The sequence below is a fragment of the Branchiostoma belcheri genome, unplaced genomic scaffold, assembly GCF_001625305.1.
Source record: "Branchiostoma belcheri isolate BF01 breed outbred unplaced genomic scaffold, Haploidv18h27 scaffold56, whole genome shotgun sequence".
Classification (NCBI taxonomy): domain Eukaryota; kingdom Metazoa; phylum Chordata; class Leptocardii; order Amphioxiformes; family Branchiostomatidae; genus Branchiostoma; species Branchiostoma belcheri.
This window is the reverse complement of record NW_017804198.1, coordinates 401,098-409,247: the sequence shown is the minus strand read 5'-3', so window position 1 is coordinate 409,247 and position 8,150 is coordinate 401,098. Positions and strand designations below refer to the sequence as shown.

Genomic DNA, 8,150 nt, shown 5'->3' with positions numbered 1-8,150 from the left:
TGTATGTGACCGTACGTACAACCAGTGATGCTGGAGTTTAATAAACATCACCAGAGAGTCCCTTACATTAGCTTATATAAACCGGATTATGTTTTCCATTCTTTTTTGGTTATAAAAAAGATGCAGACACGGTTGACTTAAATGTATCTTGACTATGGATGCATTTATGGCACGTGGTTGCAATCGCTGTGGATGGCTACATTTTTTTTTCTATCATGTGCTAGTGTAAACAATAGCCTGGATTGTAACACTCCTGGCTAATCATTGGTTTACAGCAAAGTTGCAAAGTTCTAGCTACATGCAGAAGTCCTGGTGGTGGAGAGAAGATGCCGGTGTACTATTGTTTTGAATGACTGGAGGTTGTTGTCAGTGATCCGGCCCACCACGTTGTCTGGAAGACTGTTCCAGATGTCACCTGTAGTATGTATTTGTCCAGAGTTTTCTTTTGGAGTGCTCATATCATTACACTGTACCACAGAAAATAAAAGACCATGAAAGTGCAAACCATGCATTGCAAAAACGGCCTACATACCGTACAGTACTCTGAACCCAAAAGGGAAACGCAAGGTTATCTCGTTTTGAACAATAACATCAATGGGATGTACGCATCAACTTTCAAAGCTACGAGTTAGAAAATGACGAGATATTTATCACGTACATTGCGAATTGTAAGAACGTGAATTGAACATTTTTATCTGGGATGTCCAACGTTACATATGTATATAGATCTAGTGATGTGGTAACAAAAGCACTCACAAACCATGCAATATTAATGCCAAAAATGTTGTCGTCCTGTCTTTGAACACCATTTCCCGTGCAGCGTTTGAATGTCTGTGTTTGCGAAACCAAGTTGCGAAACCAATACGCGAGAAGTTCAATGAGTTCCTTCTCTTGTAATGATTCTCTTACCGTGATAAACAATATTGCTTCAGCTACACTGGTAATCCTATGACAGTAATCCATATCTGAAATGGTCATGAAATACCTCAAAGAGCAACGTGGATTGTTCCACAAAAGTTTCAGAACTGCGTGCACGCAACGATATGCAAACTTATGACCTATAGATACATTTATATCATACCCGGGCCGCGATAACGTTCGATAACGCGGGTTCCAGACCGGGCCGTACTTTACGGTACGGCCCGGTCCGGAACCCGTTATCGAACGCTTCCATGGCTTCCATAATACGATTCGAACGCGTTTCGCCCTAACCGCGTGTGCCCCTTTCGAAAATTCGAATACAGAATCCGGACGTTGGAACTGATGTTGTTGCATCTGAGGGTCTAGTGGCACCAACTTTTGGCTCATCTTTCATTGAAAGGCGCGTTTTCTTGGGTGGGTATGATATAAATAAAATACAACACGGTGTATTCCGCATCGCCCTCGGTCCCAGCCTTCCCGCGAGTCAGATAGCCCTCCGGCCTATTGTTTTAGAAGAAACTTTAAGCCACGTAAAAGCAACATCAGTCACAAAATGACGAATCAATCGATTCAACATATTTTATTTTTATTGAAATTCTGTTTGGCGTAGCTGTTGTAAATTTGTCGTAGCTGACATTAAAACAATGTCTGCTGTCTTGTTTACTGTATTGAATCTTTACACTGCAGGCTTCTTTGACTATCCAAGTCAATGAGAAGCTCTTCTAAATAACTTTACATATTTATATACTGACAACTCATGCCATTCACGATTTGATTATTGCTATTATTCTTCTGTTCTTGCAACCCGGGCATGAATGTGCATATAATAAAACATTTCATTATAAACTCTATAAAGACATTTTATAATAAACTGTATAAAATTCTGTACATATCATGCAAGAACTTTACAAGAAGACCTTGGAGGTTTACAGATTAGTTGGCTAGCTCAACGCGGCCCAGGCTAATAGGAAAGTATCATCCCACACATATATAATTCATTAACTAACACACATACATAATTGATTCATAGAGAATGAAATTATTCTTGCTGTTAAGAACTTGATTTCGCTAATTTACTACATGATTTGTGATTATAGAATCAAGTAAGGTTTGCCGGAAAGAGTTGAAGTTAAAAAGTTACAAACAAACAAACAAACAACAGAAAGTACTTAGACTGTACACATCAATGAATTGCTGACGGATTGTTGTGTCACATCGGCGGAACTTAACTTCACTGTTATATATACAGTTCACGAGTATATCCACCATTACATTCACTGTGATAGTCACCATTACATTCACTGTAATAGTCACCATTACATTCACTGTAATAAGTTCACTTCACTGTTGTAGATTTGTGCATCATTGCCTAACAGGCAACTTTCTCCCTTTCAAATCGCCTTGGTCCACCAAGCCAGGCATCAAGATCATAATATAGGCTTCTCCAAACGCCATGCAGATGTTCTTTGACTTTGTTGTCCACATCGTCGTAACTATACGGGTCCAGATAACCCAGCTTGGTGAAAACATCACTGAATTTTTTGTAATGTGCATCAAGCTCTTTCGTCATCTTGCGTATCTTATGACTAAGCCTCTCTACTTCTAGGCTCAAGTTTACCACGTCTTCCTGTAGCTCTGTTTGAGTGGAAGCTGATTTTGTTGTATGGCTAGGGGATAAAAAGGAACATTGTTATGACAGATGTTCTAGGACGCATGGTCATATATCTCAATCTTACGTGAGCACAATTCCTCCACTTTTAGGTTGTTATAACAAAGAAAGAAAATACATACATACACAGATTGATACATAGGTACCATGGTAATAACAAACAATTTGCAAATTACAAACATTAGACACAGAGCAGCCATTACAACTCCGGATTACCTCACACAAACACCTTATTGGAAGATATAACCAGATTCATCTACAATTTTATAATCTAGACTAAAGTTCCACGACTTCGTACTTTCGCCAATGATCCTAATCATTATGACTGACAAATTGTAGATTAATTTATTCCCCCTGGTTATGAAAATTTAAATACATTGTGGAAATTATATCAGTTGATCATATTCTGCAACAATACGCAGTCTTATCATAACAAAGAATGCCAATCTAGCATTTCCTTATGAATATGCAACTGAGGTCCTTATTTTAATAGGTTGTGTTTAATAATGTTCACCTTCACTTAACTTTCAAATACTCCAAGTATGAAATTCCAGGCACTTACCATTGTTAATTTATAACATTTTCTCCTTAATTAAGTCTTGATTTACATACTCAATATCTACCTGGGTTTCTCCTGCTATAGGCCTATCATGCAATGCAGCTGATTTACTAGAATATGATTTCCTAATCAATTATGCAATATTCATCCATATTTGCAAAATTGTCACATAGTTATGCCAAGCATCACATAAGCTACCTACGTACCAAAAATCGAATATAATTAAACATCCTCGCAGTTCCAGATCAAGCCGGTAGGGGGGGGGCTCACATCACTTTTTCCCCAGCAGAAGAGCTACCTATCATCCAAATTACCTCCATGAAATATGTAGATTTTTTTGTAAATGTTGATTATTTCGGGATTTTTCTCTCTGATTATTGACTATATAAGGTAATAATTACCATAGTTTATTTGATTTATGGTTTTCTACACTCAAATTAAAATATTTTGCGCGTAAAATTTCTATCCTTTGGTAATGTTTTATTTTAACATGTCCTCATTAATTATGCAAATGACTTCCACATTAACATAATAAATGCATAGTGATGTTAACCTTTGAGTTACTTGCAAATGTAACAAGGTATAAAATCACATCATCCACCATTAGGAATCATATAATGTACACATAATTATGCAAATTAGGTCATTATCTGCATAATTGGTATCTGATGATGTTCCACCTACCATAGATTACATACATTACATGCATGAAAGTGACATTATGCTAAACACTGTAATTTCCTCAAATTAAGTATCCATTTGCATAATTTGCATTTAGAATATGTACATCTCTCTATACCTACATACCAAAAATGATGAAAATATGTTGTTCCGATCCATTCTGGACTTATCTGCCTTAAGGATTTCGCCAAAAACTCCCCTGTAGTTCCAGAACAAGCTGATAGGGGGCAAAACCCACACCACTTATTCCTGACAGGAAAAGCTATCTGTCACTCCATTTTTCATGGAGGTAAATATCATCAGACTACATTCTCAGACAAGCTTTAAATCCATAAAATGTAATATGAATTATTACCGTTCTTTGGCACCAGGAGGAGCACTGTTTACCCTCATCAGTGATGTGGCCACGGAGGATGATTCCGGCGGATATACCAAGCTTGAAACTGTACCAGCTATAGCTAGGCCAACAGATAAAGCACAGTCATTAAGTGTGCACTTCATATTGCATTACTCGCTGTATTAAAATCACTTTGTATACTCGCGATAGGAAAATTTCGCGGTCTGAGTAAAATGGACATGTTTGCGGAACTATACATTGTACATTCGCGGTTACGACAGGTGCAGAAGAAAAAAGAAAGTCGGCGAATTTTTTGTTCTCGGTAATGATAAATTCGCGGTACGGAAGTTACCACGATAACCGCGAATATAAAATGATTTACAGTAATATATGCCACCGGAATGTCTATCCTTCATTGACGTGATATGGAGAATTACTTACACATGTATGAGATACGGTTTTGGCACTCAAGTTGTTTTCGAAAACCACTCACATATTCCGCCTTGGTGTTTCTCATCAAAAGTTATTATTACTATTCATAACAAATAACATATTATTGCAAAGTATAATGAGTTAGGCTTCTAATAGTGCATACATGAAGCAATGGAATTGATAAAGTGTTAACTGAGGCATGATAGACCAAGGTTGCGTTTCTACATTTCATTGATACGTTTAGATGGGGGTAGTAGATTGATCTGTAATTGAAAATAAAACATCTACTCACCATAACGTGGTGAAACCTCCATTCCTGATGACGATCTTCAGTGCGCTTTAAAATTAAGATAGGGAAACATGTTAGATTTTGAGACAAGCAGTTTGTGAGCAAAAACATATAACAAAGTGATTTAGAGCAAAAAGAAGACACTGTTTGAGTATGAAGAAATTTGAAAGAGTTAGTTTGATAAATAATGTGCGTGTGGGTAATGGGCAACTAAACAGTTGATTTCCTTACTATGAATATGACTGTAGTTTACAGATTTTTCTGACGTTACATGATTCTTTTTAAGTAGCTTTCTTCACCTATCGATATCATGCAATAATTTAAAATCAGGGTGGTCCTTTTTACGAGTAACTTTTACTTGTCTTTTCCCCACAGAATCACCGCCCACTGTTCCTGAGTGACAACACCGTCCCTTCTCACTATTCCTGAGTGTCTGGGCTAATTAATGTCTAATTAATGTAGTATTCCTACCGGCACTAGCAATTGCGCATACTGACACACATAGAAAAAAAATGAGTCAGATCCGGCGGTACCATTGATGCGAGCATGCAATACAAATGCAAATACCGTGAGAACCATCCATGGAACACCAACTTTCCAGTGGAGAGTTTTTGCGCAGTTGGCCACACTTAAGTAAAAAAGCTTAATGTACATGTCAACAATAACCAAGAACAACAAGAACCCAAAAAAATAATAGGAAACATGAAACAGGGATATATAACAGGAACGTTGACGGGAACGTCTAATCTACAGAAACCGAGGTGGACAAATAGAATATATTATATTATATAAATTGCAGACGCAGACGTAGGCCAAAAATTGACTTCCAAACAAATCGATGTTCAGGAAAACTAGGCAATAACAGTCATGATAACATTGTTGCCAAGAGAGGTAAAGAAATTAAAAGAAAAAATAAATATCAGGGGACTGTTCAACAAGACACCTTTGAAACTGGAGGTAAAAAAATGATCACCTATGGTTACCAAGACTGTCGGCCAGAGACTGTCTCGGGCAAGAAATGAATATCAACGGGAAAAATTTACTCCATAATGGCGTCCATTTAGCTTGTTGTCAAGGCTGACGATGACGAGTCTTTCATAATGTTGGCCTGTACTGTATGATAATGAAAGTTCCATATGTATATGTATATACATATATAACTCTACGGAATTAAAATTACCAGTACCTACTTGAAATCGTCAGTACTTACTTCAAAAAAAGATAGTCAGAACTACGTCTTGTAGTGAGTGGCTGCCGTGGTCTCTGTACCTGGCCAAGCCCAATGTTTGTCTTCGTGTGCATGATAGCCTTTCAATGCCAAGGCATCAAATGTACACGGACACTGTTTACCAAACCCCACCCGTTAGCAGTCTTTTATGTCAGGTTCAATTGAACGCAACTTCTATTTCTTCTTGCGTTTCACGGTTGGCGCCAACAGTTCCTCTATTCATTCTTATGATGCAATCCACAAACAGTCAAAGGCTGTTTTGCTTGATTGATTTGCAACCATGTGTTGGTATGATTCTGGATTTTGATAACCGTACTGTTACAGAAAAAAAGCACTTCAAAAGTAGCCGTAAAAACATAACATTTAACCATTAGTTTTCCCATTTCTGGGCTATACAACACGTGTAATACAGCATTGATAAATGCCTCCTGATTATTATGTTTTTCAATACAGACTATGCTTCATAAAGAGATTTAATTCATTTTTTTTTCTTAGAGAAGCAAAGCCAACGTTTCAAAAGACAACACGACCGTACATGTACCTACTTCATAGGAAAAAAACAACTTGCTATCAGTTAAACAACTGCAGGGACTGTACATGTGATTGCATGACAGATATTTATTCATAGATTGTAATCATTACATTGACCCAGCTGTAATAATAACATACTAGTTAATAGATTTTTATTTAAAATTTGTAATGCATACAGTACTTATGATCAAGAACCATATTGAAGCTCAGGTCTACTTCACAATTTCATTGCCAGTGCTGAGAGCATTACTTACATCACTTAACTACAACGCTGTAAGTACATCACAAATTTAGCTACCAGGCCTCAAAAGTCTCTGGTAAGAGTACTATAAAATTGGCCAAATAGACTGATAAGATGCAAGGGAGTTTGTCCGCTAGAGTAGTACAGTACGGAAAACTGTGCTCTTTAGCGGACCAACTTCCCGAGTATCTTATCTGTCTATTTGGCCAATTTCTTCTCTTTCCAGACGCTTCCCGAAGCCTAGTATAAAAGGATAAAACTCGTATCTTACAAATTGAGGTACATTTCATCTCTTCAGTGATTTATCAACTTGTGCATTTTTTTCAGCAATGTACTTTTGAATTTCATCCCATTCGCTGTTTACATCATCCTCACGGAACTCCTGCTGCCGTGCCTGATATCTTCCTGTATAATCAGATATTCCTGCCTCTTTGTGATCTAGTATTCCTACCACCACAACAACCTTGAAGTGTGCATACTGTTGACGTACATAGATAAGTAGTGAGTCGGATCCGGTACCATTGATGTGGGCTTTTCCCCATTGGGGTGTACCGCGCACATTTTTACCGTCGAAGTGTGGATAGCTCTGTATCTTTTTCATATCCTTGTTGTTTCTAACTTGAATGTAACTTTCTCCATGATTATACATGTTGTACTGCCGACCGCACACCTGGTACTCCTGTCTTGTAGTTCTAACTGCCTCCATAGCAGGAACAATCTGATTCTTACAGTAGACAATCTGAGATTCCAAATACTTCTTGAATTTCTTCTCGTTCTCTATGACTATGTAAGTATTGTCGGATCCAGTCACACAACAACTATGGTCAAAGTTTTTTGCCAGAGAATCCGAGTCAGCATCTTTCAGGCGGACACCATCCTCGAGCATGTAGAAGTCAATTGTGTCTGCTCCATCTTTCTGGATAGCGAGGATGAGAATGTTGTCGTAGGCACACTCTTTCCCTGTGTAGCTGTTAGACACTGTTAAGGAATGTCTTGTAAGGCAAACCCCCTCCCCTTGCTAAGCCATGCACATTTACAGAATATAACGCAGATTCTAGTAGTAGGGAGAACTAGCTTCGGTAAAACATTTACTGCTTATTTAGTCACCAAAGTTGTAATTAAAACGGTGGTAATCTAACTTACGGTGCAGCAAACTTATAGTATCAAGATAAATACTTAAAAAAGTAAAAGGATACAGTGTTAAGTCCTCAGCATGTGATTTTGCCAGCTCGATGAATTCCAAATGACTACCTGTTGCACGT

The 8,150-nt window shown here is 37.8% G+C and overlaps 1 long non-coding RNA gene across 2 annotated transcripts; it reads right to left on the bottom strand.

Annotated features, from left to right (window-relative positions):
• Positions 1-1,547: 1,547 nt before the first annotated feature.
• Positions 1,548-6,202, bottom strand: LOC109481586. 2 transcript variants are annotated; one of them, XR_002140909.1, is made up of 4 exons: positions 6,099-6,202; positions 4,892-4,936; positions 4,186-4,288; positions 1,548-2,588 (listed from the first exon to the last, which is right to left on the bottom strand). It is a non-coding gene; the product is annotated as an uncharacterized LOC109481586 (long non-coding RNA). The 2 variants fall into 2 exon arrangements; XR_002140908.1 differs by having other exon boundaries at positions 4,186-4,282.
• Positions 6,203-8,150: the final 1,948 nt, after the last annotated feature.